The sequence below is a fragment of the Balaenoptera musculus genome, chromosome 5 (assembly GCF_009873245.2).
Source record: "Balaenoptera musculus isolate JJ_BM4_2016_0621 chromosome 5, mBalMus1.pri.v3, whole genome shotgun sequence".
NCBI lineage: Eukaryota > Metazoa > Chordata > Mammalia > Artiodactyla > Balaenopteridae > Balaenoptera > Balaenoptera musculus.
In genome coordinates, this window is record NC_045789.1 from 79,736,946 (window position 1) to 79,751,423 (window position 14,478).

Consider the following 14,478-nt stretch of genomic DNA (forward strand, 5'->3'; position numbering starts at 1 on the left):
TTTGTTCCACCCAGGGGTTTTTGTTTTCAGGCTTCCCTGAAGAGTAGCCAGGCATTAAGAGACACCTCATTAGGATGGTCTCAAAAATGAGATGGAAGGAGGCCTGACTTGGGAGTACAGGACTCACAGCAGAACACAAAGGTCCCTGAGACTGTGAAGGAGCAAGTGTCCATGTGCTGCAAGTGTGGGTGTGTGATCAACTTCGTATGTTTATGATGACTTTTATCCATGAAACTTTGCACATCTTATTCCATTATCTTTTAACAATTTGATTGGCTGTGGACTGAGTTTATTTGTCTTTATTGTTTTTCCCTGATAGCAAAAAACAATTTTATGCCTAGATTCTAGGAGGATTTTTCTTTTCTTTTCCATGCTTTAAAATTATAAGAAAATCTATATCTATTAATATATGTATAGATGTAGAAAATAAATCTTCCTTTTTCTGTATTATATTTAGCAGCATAATATCTATTAAAATATTTTTACACACTAATTTTCCATATGTGAGCTATATCTGGCCAGTCCCACCTATTGCAGAGTCTCTGTCTTTTCCTCCATAATTTTGTCCTTTTTCTCTGCATTCTGAGGTATTGTTTTCAAATAGATCCTCCATATCACTGCTTCTTTTTTCTGTGCTATCAATTTGTTCTTTACTCCTTCCTCATTCTTTGAAATTATTATGTCCTATATTGTTTCTAAATATTCACCCCACTTAGAATTCACTGAAATCTTTTATTATAATTGCCGTGATACCACTTCTCTTTCTACTTCCTACAGTTGTTTAATCACTGTAATTACAAATTTCCTTTTATGTTGCATCCTGACCTGAGATGCATTTTATTTGGTTCTAATATGTAGGCTTATATCGTTTAAAAGGTGAATAGCTAATATTTAAAAAATGTAAACTTGCAAATAAAAATTTAAATGCCCTACTTCTCTAGAATATAATTAGAATAATTGTCAATGATGGTACCACATTTCCATGTGACAATTAAGTGGAACTCAGTAGTGATTCTTCCTTTTAGATGAAACAAGCATGCACTTCCCAGAATGTCACAGTCCCCACTATTTCCTATTTATGCTTGGCCTACTTAATCTATGAATCCTTCAATCATTTGCACTTTCCTCACTTTTTAACTTTCTGAAAAAAAAGTGATATAAGCTTACCATAGTAAATTATATATTATATAATCAAAATTTCCCTGAATATTCAGCATGGAACACAGAGTTCCAGAAAATGAAAGTGCTTTATGTTATCACACATTTACTATAAGAAATAAGAATATCAGATAATCACTGATATGAAACATTAAGCAATCAGAAAAATTAGTTTTTGTATTAACACACTAGAATTATCCTGAAAATTCTAAACATGAGGAACCAACATTATTGGAAAATATAAACACGTTTTTCCTAAAAAGAGTAACAATAAAAGCTTCGTCATATAAAGATGGCTCAGAAATCTTTTTAAAAATTTTTAGCAAATTTAGTTCTTTTCCTAAAGGCTATCAGTTGCTCCTCTTTGTTTTCAAAATCAGGATCTCAGAGAGATATGCAGCCCCACTTTTGTTATAGCATCATTCACGATAGTTGAGATGTGGAAACAACCCAAATGTCTACTGCCAGATGAATGGATAAAGAAAATGTGGTATGTACATACAACAGAATATTATCCAGCCTTAAAAAAGAAGGAAATTCTGTCATTTGTGACAACCTAGATGAGCCTAGATGTCACAGTAAGTCAAATAAGCCCGTCACAGAAGGACAAACACTGCACAATTCCCCTTATACAAGGTATCTCAAATAGTCAAACTCACAGAAGCAGAGTAGAATGGAGGTTGCCAGGGGCTGAGGTGAGGAGGGAGTGGGAAGTTGCTCAGAGGGTACAAAGTTTCTATTATACAAGATGAATGAGTTCTAGAGATCTGCTGTACAACATAGTGTCAATAGTCAACAATACTGTATTGTGCACTTCAAAGTATGTTAAGAGGTTAGATCTCATGTTAAGTGTTCTTATGATAAAAAACAAAAAACAAGCAAACCACACGAGGAAATTTTTGGAGGTGATGAATATGTTTAGTATTTTGATTGTGGTGATGGTATCATGGGTGTTTGCATATATCCAAACTCATCAAAATGTATGCATGAAATGTATGCAATTTTTTTGTATACCAGGTATAATTCAATAAAGCTTAAAAAATGGGTTCTCACGGAATGTTGTAAATATATTAGCTAATCTTCATTTACAAAATAAACTCGATTATATGAAAGTGTTTATGGAGAGAACATTAAGATTCATTAAGATTCTGATGACAATGATTTAGTTCTGTATTTATAAATAAACAATATCAAGCTTTAGTTTAAATAATAATATTCCAGGACTTCCCTGGTGGTGCAGTGGTTAAGAATCTGCCTGCCAGTGTAGGGGACACAGGTTCGAGCCCTGGTCCAGGAAGATCCCACATGCCGCAGAGCAATTAAGCCCGTGTACAGCAACTACTGAGCCCAAGTGCCACAACTACTGAAGCCTGTGCGCCTAGAGCCCATGCTCCGCAACAAGAGAAGCCACCGCAATGAGAAGCCCACGCACTGCAATGAAGAGTAGCGACCACTCGCCACAACTAGAGAAAGCCTGCATGCAGCAACAAAGACCCAACGCAGCCAAAAATAAATAAATAAATAAATTTATAAAAAATAATAATAACATTCAATTCTCTCTTCTTAAACTTTGAAATTTCTCTCTTTTTTTTTAACTTGAGAGATACAAGATGCCAATTTCATTAGTTTGTGTTGATTCTAACTATATTATAAAACCATACATTCGTAGTCAAATTTTAAGTTGGAAGATATTATAAAAATACTGTTCATATTAAAATTTTATGATGATCTGGGAATACTTAAATTTTAATATTTCTCATATTTTAAATTAATCATGCTAAATATCATACTACAATATATGTTACAAATAATATGACAAGCACAACAAATATATGTTTATATTATAAGTTGTGTATGCAGATGCATTTTTCTTTAAATTCAAGCATAAGAATAATGAAATATAGAATATGTCAGTAATTAAAGACCTTTAATTTTTAAAATATATTTATATATTTAATTTTTAAGCATTAAATATACTATATGTAATTCCAGGTATTATAACACATATAATACATCCTAAATATCTGTAAAACTAGTAGAAAATCCAAAATTCAGAGAATAGATACTATGGGTATCAAACATTAAAGTGTGTCAAAGGAAATGAAAATTAAATATGATATTGCATATCAAATTATCCAATTATTTTAATGAAGCTTTGGTGGTACAAGCATGTTAGAACATTGTTCTGGCTCTATAAATGTAAATAATGTGGAGTAAAAATAATGTTTTGATTAAGTTTTCAAACAGAAGTATTTGATAAAATTCCCCTAGGATAAATTCATAAAAATACAGTTACTGAATTAGAATTATAAATAGTATGAGTTCTTGATATATAATATATTGTCATATTTATTTTCCAAAAAAGGTATACATTTATAAACATTATAATTAAGTAATTTTAATTAATTCAGATGTATTTTTTTCAAAATGAGTCTTAAGTAATAAGATCAATTACATAAACTAAACTAAATTTATTTTTCATGTATCCAAATAGTCTGCACTGAAATCTTATATTTGTGTTAAAATAAAATAGAAAAATGTTTTACAAAACAAGGGAAAATATTAACCTGTAATTTGCCATACTTATTAATACTCAATATTTTGTTCCAATACAAACATATTTAACATGTACTTCTAGAAAATACACTTGGTTTACATGTAATAGATGAATAAAAAGTAGCAAATAATTAAATCTTCCTAGGTGGATAGGAACTGGTTAAGACAATATTAAGATTTGATTTTGTATCTTTGAGTGTTCTAATTTCAGGGCTTAAATTATGTACTAAATTATTAAATTACATTTTTAGGTCCTTGGAAAATAAAAATTACATTTAAAACTGCTTAATTTTTTTCTGTTATGCACTGAACATTTGTCATTCATTATATTCCCATTGTAGTATTCTAACTTTATTAAGTATTTTATCCATGTTTTAAAGGATAAAATATCCCATATGACTATCAAATAATGAATCACTTATTCAATTCCATTTTTTTAAACGCATTGTTTACTTTGTTTATTTATTTATTTATTTATTTATTTTTGGCTGTGTTGGGTCTTCGTTTCTGTGCGAGGGCTTTCTCTAGTTGTGGCAAGCGGGGGCCACTCTTCATCGCGGTGCGCGGGCCTCTCACTATCGCGGCCTCTCTTGTTGCGGAGCACAGGCTCCAGACGCGCAGGCTCAGTAGTTGTGGCTCACGGGCCTAGTTGCTCCGTGGCATGTGGGATCTTCCCAGACCAGGACTCGAACCCATGTCCCCTGCATTGGCAGGCAAATTCTCAACCACTGCGCCACCAGGGAAGCCCTCAATTCCATTTTTTAATCACTAAATCAGAATAACAGTAATTTATCAGATATAAAAGTGATTTAAAAATTTTTCTGATCAACTGATAACTGTATAGAGAGAAGTACTCAAACATGTAGTGTAAGAAAAAGTGATGAACTACTTTAAATCTGTAATATTTGGCAGAAGGCCTTTTTTTCAGGATCTTATGAATCACCTAAGGGTGGTTTCACGGTTCTATGAGGTATAAGTCTTGAATATAAATAATTTATTATTTCTGTCTCACTAAGCACTATTCTAATTAATATACAGTAGGTTTATAAACTGCATTGAAATATAATTTTAGTGACAAAAAAACAATTTTTGGTGCCTCCTGGAGTTCAAAGTATGAATCTAAATGGACATAATTTGAGTGATTATAAGTGGTATAAATATATAGTCCTTCTACCCATACATTTTTTTAGTTGCTCTGCAGTGATGATGTAGAAATTCTTACTACTGTAGAGATACTTTTGAGACAATGCATATATAAATACTTTGTCACTTTAATCCAATTAGTGTGTCAGATTAGAAAATCGTTCCTGCTGAGATCACGAAGGCAAGCAACACGGCACTGACTATTCAAAATAGTGAGAAGATATAATGTTGAAAGTCTGAATCAGGCTTATTAAGATCAATATAGAGTGTTCCAATCACAAATTTTCCTATTAGCTTCTCTTAGTGCTGTTTATCTTTCCTATATGACATTTTTACCAATTGCATGGACTGAAAAACAAAAAGATAATTATTATTATATCTAAGTGTCATGTTTTTACAAAGTACACAGAAAAATTTGATTTTCCTTGTATGCTACTAGTTAATCTAAAATCTAGTGTTAACCTAATATTACTGTGTATGTGGTTTTTACTTTCTTTCATGTTGATAATGTATGTTACTGATGTAATAACGATGTACATATTTATCTTCAAAAATAATACAAAGACCATGAAAGCCTTTTGAAATATACAAAATAAAAAATAAAATGATGAAAGGTCAATGACTATATTTTTTCTATTCTACATGATAAGTGACACATGTCACATTTTCTAAAAACACACAATCAATAATTTCAAGTTCTTATAACATAGTCACTCATTAAATTATAAAGAAAAAGTATATTGCCAATTTTGTTCAATACACATACACACACACATACAACCACCACCACCAAAGCCTGAAGTTAACAATAGTCTATTTGCCAAATATTTAAAAGTTATATTGCAACTTTCCTAAAATATTTTGATTTATGTTTATTATGACCACACCTAGAGCCAGAATCACATTAATAATAGTTTGTAAGCAATGGAAACAGTTTCTACTGCCTTCAGTCCAAAACTGTCTATGATGTTATTTCCTTCTTTATACAGCACATCTGTCATACTGATGAAATTAGCAAATAAAGAATAATCTTACAAAAGAAATAAAATTTGTAAGATTCAAACTAATTGCTGATTTAACAAAAAGTTAAGACAAAATATAATGCTTGCATAACTAAATAATTTTATATCAGTTTTATAAAGACTTTAATTCTGGCCATGTGAAAGTCTTCATTCATGTGAAAACTAATTTACATTGCATTATTAAAAAGGCTCATTATTATATTCTTAATAAATTCATCTTACTTGGCTAAAAAGGACCATAATGAAATTTGTTTGATAGTTCCCCAGTAAACATACATTTCATAAAAAGCTGGAGAAATAAATAATAATTACATCATAATAGTCTTCATTTACAAATATAGCTTAGTTTTCTCCTAAAAAAATTTATACTGAGCTTATGAATGTTTAGTGCTTCAGAAAGAGAATGCTATGACCTCACTTAGCAATTAGTTTTCTTTCTATGCTCCATAAAATTGAAGAGATTTACAAAGCAAGTGGAAATACTAACTTTGATAATGATGAGCCATATGGTACTTGTTTTACTATATTTATGCTTAGCAGAGAGTATAAAATTATAGTTATTGCATTTTTTTTTTTTTTTTACAAAATGAGGTTACTACTTCTATTATGCTTACAAATTAGCAAGATGAGGATAACAACCACAAAAAATTCAGGTTACTTTAAAAAAAAATTGATTCTGCTGAGACTAACATTTTCCTTGAGCTGTTTTGGTTTATAAATAAGTTTTAAAATGTTTATAAACATGAAATATTATGTTTATAAAAAATTGTCCAGGTGAAATCCATGACACAGTTCATTTGATTTGGGGGGCATCTTACTCCCAGTCCAAATGTGTTCTTAAAGGAAGAGAAACAGAGGCACTAACTCTGATCTCCCACCTATTCCCTATCTCCTCAACTGAGTATATTCAGTTTGAAATGGATAAATTTGTACTTAGTGATAGGTTAATCTACAATTCATTATAAGAGATTATATAGGCCCACACTTTGGTAAATTTTAATCTCCAAATGACCTGGAGAGGCAGAGTTATGTACGTGAAATGTGGTAGATTTAGCTAATAAAATGTAGAAACCAAGTACGCCATTTATTAGCTGTGTGGTTATAAGCAACTTACATTTTCTGCTTGGGGGCAGCTCCTATGCCTTAAAGCAGATGGTAAAAAAATAATAAAAATACAATTTTTTTTTTCAAATTATAATAGGAAGTCTTAGGAGCATTTTAAGCAAAAATTATTAACCTAGTTCACATGAAATTTGAACCCTTTCACCTCTGACGCATTGGCCACAGAGGGGCCAACATAATGAAATGATCCTAGGAGAACAATGATCAAGTATGTTGGTGATAACACATAAAAAGAAGATTGCATTTCATCTCACCTCAAAATAGAGTGAGGATGGATCAAATATTTTTTAATATTAAAATAGTCATCAGTTGAGTGAAAACTCAGAATACCATGTTGACTCACCCACAGTATTTTATTAACATATTTATGCCAATTTTCTGAGGATGACAAATATTTACCACTACTATGAACATATTTTAAAATCACAATAGGTCTTGTTTACAATGTCTCGGCTATGCAATCTCAGTTTGAAAATCATCATACTATGCCCTCATCTCAAGCAAAAAAAGGCAATGAAAACTTTATATGTAGAATTTTCTTTTCTAGAAAATACACAAAATATATATACCAGCTATTCTTTTAGTAAGAATTTAGTATATATTTACGTTATTTTGGTGCTACACAATCAGCATCTCATAATCAGAGCCCATTAGTTTGTTACCATACTCACAAAATGATAAATTACTCTCACAGCCTTCAGTTCCATCTAGTTTTGAATACTAGATCAAAGTAGCATTTTATGAGAGTAGGGCTGAACTCAAGCTCATGGTCATTGCACTGAATTAAAGAGTAAAAACATTACGCTAGTTTCAAAATAAATAGGATAAACTATCAGGTATTTGCAGAAACAGAGAACGGAGCATAAACCAGGGAAACTTTCTAGTAGTATTTTTATTTTCCATAAGTTAGAAAGATTAGCTTTCCTTTGTATAACAATGTGCTATCATTTTGTAATGCTAACAGAAATGATTAAATCAAAAAATGTAAATGTAATTAGTTTTAAAGCCATCTGAAGACTCATCATCTAAGATATAAATTATAGGCTTTCCATGGCTGCTGAAAACTTAATAGCTTTTATTTCTAGAATACATACTATGTTGAAAGTCTGATGTTTTACACAGCTTAATGAGAATTCAAATCAGAGTACTTGTAAAAAGAAAGTAGTGGTTCACACTTGGTCAACCATGATAAAAACCTGTTCCTACAGCTATCTGAACTACTACATAAATCCATTCTCTTGTCAATTGTAACTTGTTTCAATTGCCCCTTCATACCTTTTAAACAAAATGTTAATGGACTATTCCAGTCTATAAATGGATTAGGTCTTTTATACATAGACCTATCTTGTACATTTATTTTCAAGAGCCTCTACTGTAATGTCAGAAAGATCAAACTCATCAACGGGCATCACAAAGATCATTTCTAAACTTTTAAAACTCCCTCTTGGGAGCACAAATTTTTCACCGACTATTTTATTTATTTTTTGCTTTTACAAAGTTCTAAACTGGCATTATTGATAGCAGTGTAATCTACCACTCTTTTCCCTTCTGACTGTCAGTAGTCATAAAAGTGGTGTACTTTAAAAGATGGGGCCTATTGATTCTTATACTCAGTTAATGAAAATACTTTCTCACTGCCTGAAATATTTGGGAATGTTGGCAAGAAATGCGACAAAAAAGATAAAGTATGATTAATATAATCTCAAACTTTGAAAATAAATTACTGTTACTTGAATTCTGACTGACCAATTTATAGAAAAACACTGAAGTAGGTGAGGACAGGAATTTTATATTGCTGACATTTTATGAAAATGTTTGTTATCAACTAATTCCTTGATTCTCAGTATCAGTTTATAATCTGAATGGAACACATAAATAATGAAAGATATGGTTTGGGAACTCTTGTTAAAAAGAATTTAAATCATATTTGTCTACCAATCTAGTGAAAACCAGTTTTACATATTTGGATGAAAGGTTCAGAATAAAATTTGTTGTGCAGAGTGAGATCAAACTGAAAAAAAAATTGTTTAAAAATTACACCTGATGAAATTTAGAGCTGTGGTCACAATAATCTTGGAGAACAGACTCTGTCAAGCATGAGAAATGTGGCTGAGGGGGTATGACACAAGTGTCATAATGCATTTTGGAAGTGAAGTACCTCATGATGGAGGCTGGACTGAAGTGAGAAGAAGAAAGTTATCTCTATGGGCATTTTAGTCAATATATATTTCAGTAAACTAGAAGGTATTAGAGAAATGTATTAAAACCTTCCAGTAAAGAGAGATACAGAAGAGCAACTGTGTTTTAACAAAGCCCTGTTCTCTGAAGGCCACATTTGATTGTTATATTGTTTGCTTTTTCAGTGGAGACTGAAGAGTGTCTCTATAAAATATACCTTACAGCTTCTTTATTTTTAGCTCTTTCATATGAACTGCCAAATTTTTCACATACTTGTGGTGGAATTTTCCTTAGATTTTAATATCAAACTGTGTAGAGCTGCCCTTTATATTTTCAAAAATAGTTACACATTGATTCTTGATTTCAATTTTATTCTTACTATGGATAAATATAAATATTTTTGCACTTCCAGTTATGGTAATGTCTGCAATATCTAATTTGTTTTAATTTTAGCCTATTCTCCCACTTCCAATTCATCACCATCTTGTTGCTTATATTGTATGTGTGAGAAAGAAGAACAAAAGGAGAGACAGAGACAGAAAGACGGAGAGAGATATTTCCCATGTGTAAACTCATATGTATATTCACACAGACACACACACACTTCATCCTCCTCTCTTGCTCTCCACCACTTCTCTGACTATATACTTCCATAGTGTGTTTGTGTCACCTGCACCCAGGGTACTCTCCACAATGCAGCAAGTGTGATACACATTTTTTACTGGAAATATCATCATATATTTTCCATGTGTAATATAATACACTTCTTATTGGTTTTAGTTTAAAAGTCAAAGTTCTTAACTAAACCTGCAATACTTTGTCTTTTCACCCCTGCCTAAATCACCAGTCTCATCTTTCAACACTCATTCCTCTCCCTCTCAACACTCTGGCCAAAATGTCTTTTAATTTTATAAGTGTGCTGCATTCTGCTCTGTTCATGACCATTGCATATGGGTTCCTTTTCCCAAGACATTATTCCTGAGGTCTATGCTTGGCTGACATCTACTGTGCTATTAAGTCTCGAAGAGTCTCAGGATCTTCCTTTATGTGGCCTCAAAAAATACAGCGTGTCCCCTTCGTGGCTGATGTGGCCACCTTTTCCAGCTTCTTTTTCTCACTACCATGGCAAATGACTGAGGATAGAGACTTGCCATTTCTGTCCTTCACATTATTCCTAGGACTACTTCATTGATCAGCATATTGCTTAAACATGTTTGTTGCCGAAAGGAATAAACATGATGTGGAGCTATCCATGGTTAGACATGAAGTGTTCCATTTAACCCCTTTCCCTCTTTCTCATGGGTACTGCAATCCAAATGGGCATTGCTAAACTGTCACAGTACCCATGCTTCTACCTAATGGCTACTATTACTCCAACTTAATAAACTCTACTCCTTTGAAGCTCCTGTAATTAAATTGTACGTGCAACTTCAGCATTGCCACCTATTGGTCTCCTGTGGAGAGTCCATGGTTTATTATGGTTTAAGCACATGGTTTACCATTTACCTTTTCAACCAGATGCCTGTTGCTAGCCTAGGTATTTGCATGTCCATCATCATGGACAGAGTGAGACATATACTCTTGCCTTTGCTTTTCTCTTTGCCTTGCTTGAATTCTATTATCCAGAATCATCTTCCTTCTTAGGCAAATTCCCTAAAATCATTGCTATTTTTTCCAAAATCAATTCAGCCATTCTTTTGCATTAAAGTCGTTTAATTCCACTCAAGAATATTTTATAATCTGGAATTTATTACATGATAATATTAATAATAGCTGCATTTACTATATGCCAGGCCAGTTAGTCTTCACAATAACCCTATGAGGTAAATGTCTTTTATCACTACATTCAACAAAATTTCCAGTTTCACTTGTCCATTTTAGTACATTTCTCTTATTGAATTCATTCATTCACTCTTTGCTACAATGATTTTCATACACTTTCTCTCATGGGATCCCTCAACCTTATCTCTGCCCCACTACTCTCAGTGGATGACCTTTCCTCATCTTTCACTGACTGATTTCAAGCCACCCAATGGAACATCTCTACCCTCCTACCACACCTCTCTCCAGCATCTCTGCAGGTACTCTATCCTTCCCTCCCATTATAGTGGCAGAGTTGCCTCTACCAATCAGGGGAAAGCTACTCTGCATGTGTCCTGAAGCCTATCCTCTTCTCTCCATGTAACTTGCCTTCTACAGAATATCGATTATTCTTCCCCATTCTTTTATACAATTCACTTTTTCCTGTCTCCTAGTCCTTTTTTTTTTTTCAACTTCCAGTATCTTTTCTTTTTCCTAGAAGCTGGATACAATTAACTCTAGCAGGGCAGTGCTCAATACTATTGAAGCCTCACGCTTTAGGTTCTACTACTTTAATATTGTAAATGCGAGAATGCACATTCCAGGAACTGCAAACTAAAATTTGACATTATACCAACAAGTTTATTCAATATTGATGTAATTATACAGAGGCTTAAATATATCACTCAAACTTTAATATTACAGAATTTGGCCTTCTTATAAGTCATCTTACATATAAACAAAGTTACTCTTTGCTTATCTGTCCTAACCTATGAAACGTTGCACCAACAGACTCTTCCCATAGTTCTTCACTATGTACTTAAACAGGTGATGCCTCCCACTTTGGCAAGGTGAAAAAAATCGAAATCCCTATGCAGAAAAAAATGTTAACTCAGAATTACCAAATTCTGAAGTTACAGCTGATGGTACACCATAAATAAGTTTTGGGAAACTCCTATTATAGTCTTTTACCTAAGTAGGACTATAGGAAGTTACAATGGTGACCAAAAGAAGACACAGGTTCTTCATTAAAATTTGTTTTACTGGGTCTCAAAGTTCTGTGACAGATTTTTGGTCAAGTTGTTTCCATTAGAAAGTACTGATTTTAAAAACTAATAATTTAAAATAGTCACACACACGCACACGCATGTAAATGGCCCACAAGACAGTCTCTTTTCCTTCTGAAGGTTTCACGATGTGTTTTATCATTAACCAGTCTTTTACTATTAAACTTAAATGGCCAACTGAGACAAACAGTTCTGAGACTGTTCTTCTACCACTGATTAAGACATGGGTGGCAGGGATTGGGGATAATATTTATTTAACCTTCTGAGCTTTTTGGGCAGACTTGGTGACCTTACCAGCTCTAGCTGTCTTCTTGTCCACTGTTTTGATGACACCCACAGCAACCATGTCTCATGTCACCAACACGAAAGTGCCCCTGATGAGGATTGTCACAGAAGCTCTCAACACACATGGGCTTGCCAAGAACCATATCAATGGTGGTGGAATCACCACATTTCAAGAATCTGGAAGCATCTTCCAGCTTTTTCCCAGAACAACAATCAACCTTCTCATTCAGCTCAGCAAACTTGCAAGCAATTTAAGCTGTGTGACAATACAGCACAGGTGCATATTCAGCACTGGTCTGGCTGGAATTGTTCAATATAATCACCTGAGCAGTGAAGCCAGCTGCTTTCATTGGTGGGTCATTTTTGGTGTCACAAGGCACACTGCCACAATGGACATCTTTGACAAACGTGTTCTTGATATTGAAGGCCATGTTGTCCCCAGGAAGAGTTTCACTCAAAGGTTCATGGTGCATTTCAATAGAGTTTACTTCAGTTGTAACACTGACTGGAGCAAAGGTGACCACCATGCTGGATTTGAGAACACCAGACTCCACTCAGCCCACATGGCTAGTACCTATACCAACAATTTTATAGATGTCCTAGAAGGGCAGACACAAGGGCTTGTCAATTGGATGAGTTGGTGGCAGGATGCAATCCAGAGCTTCAAGTAGCATGGTTCCACAGGCATTGCCACCTTAATGGGTAGCTTTTTAATCCCTTGAACCAAGGCATGTTAGCACTTGGTTCCAGCTTGTTGTCACCATTTCAACTAGAAATTGGCACAAATACTGCTCTGTTGGGGTTGTAGCCAATTTTCTTAGTGTAAGTGTTGACCTCTTAAAGATTTCCTTGTATCTTTCCTTGTATCTTCTGGCTGTAGGGTGGCTCAGTGGATCCATCTTGTTAACACCAACAATTAGTTGTTTCACACCCAGTGTGTAAGCCAGAGGGGCATGCTCACAGATCTGCCCATTCTTAGAGATACCTGCTTCAAATTCACCATCACCATCAGCAACAATCAGGACACCGCACGTCAGCCTGAGATGTATCTGTAATCGTGTTTTTGATAAAGTCTCTGTGTCCTGGGGCATCAATGATGGTCACACAATACTTGTTGGTCTTGAATTTCCACAGGGAGATATATATCAATGTGATACCAAGCTCAGTTTCAGCTTTCAGTTTATCCAAGACCCAGGCATACTTGAAGGAGCTCTTTCCCATATCAGCAGGCTCCTTCTCAAATTTTTTGATGGTTCTTTTGCTGATCCCACCACGTTTGTAGATCAGATGGCCAGTAGTGGTAGACTTGCCTGAGTCTACATGTCCAATGATGATGATGTTAAAATGAGTTATTTCCTTTCCCATTTTGCCTTAGATTTAGCAGTGGGTTTCATGACACCTGTGTTCTGGTGGCAAACCCATTGCGAAAAAGCCCTCCTATTCCTTTTAATCAATATTCAATATTCAAACATGGGCTGATTGCTCTCAAATTTAAAAAAAGAAAGGAAAAGAAGATTCATCAGACACGATGTTCTCTTCCAGCTCCCTTTCACTGACAGCTAAGTTCAAAGAGAAACTGACCATACCCATAATTTCTATTTCTCCATCTCTCATGCCTCTACCTCTGCTCTTACATGTCATATTTCCCCAAGACCTTCATTTTTCACTCTGACTGCTCACTTAGATGATTTAATCTCCCCACAAGTTGTCAAAAATAGTCAACTCTATTATATTGACTCTGAGCTGTAAATTTCTTTCATATTTAACATCAAAAAGGTAATTCACTTTTAGATTAACTGCATGTCATATTTCTACTGGCAATTTTTTTTATTGTTTCTTTCTGTGTGGTACAAAAATAATGGTGCATATTACAAATATAGCATCTTCTATATGAAGAAAGACAGAATTTGCATAAGCAAACATACATTGATTCTCCTCTCAATTCCAAACCTGTATCTGAGCAATAGTTACATGCAACTTTTCCTCAACATTTGTGGATGGAGTTCTCTAAAGCATCTTGTGTTCATCAAATAAAAAAGGAAATCCGTGGAGTACATTAATCACTTATGCTCCAACTCTAGTTTTTACCATTAAAAAGAAGCCTTGATTTTTCAGAAATTTGGGAGTGATTATCAATATTTGTCTTA

General features: G+C 33.7%; 1 pseudogene; it reads right to left on the bottom strand.

The window, feature by feature from the left end:
• Nucleotides 1-12,296: 12,296 nt before the first annotated feature.
• On the bottom strand, nucleotides 12,297-13,696 carry LOC118895889 (annotated as a pseudogene).
• Between the last annotated feature and the right edge of the window lie 782 nt (nucleotides 13,697-14,478).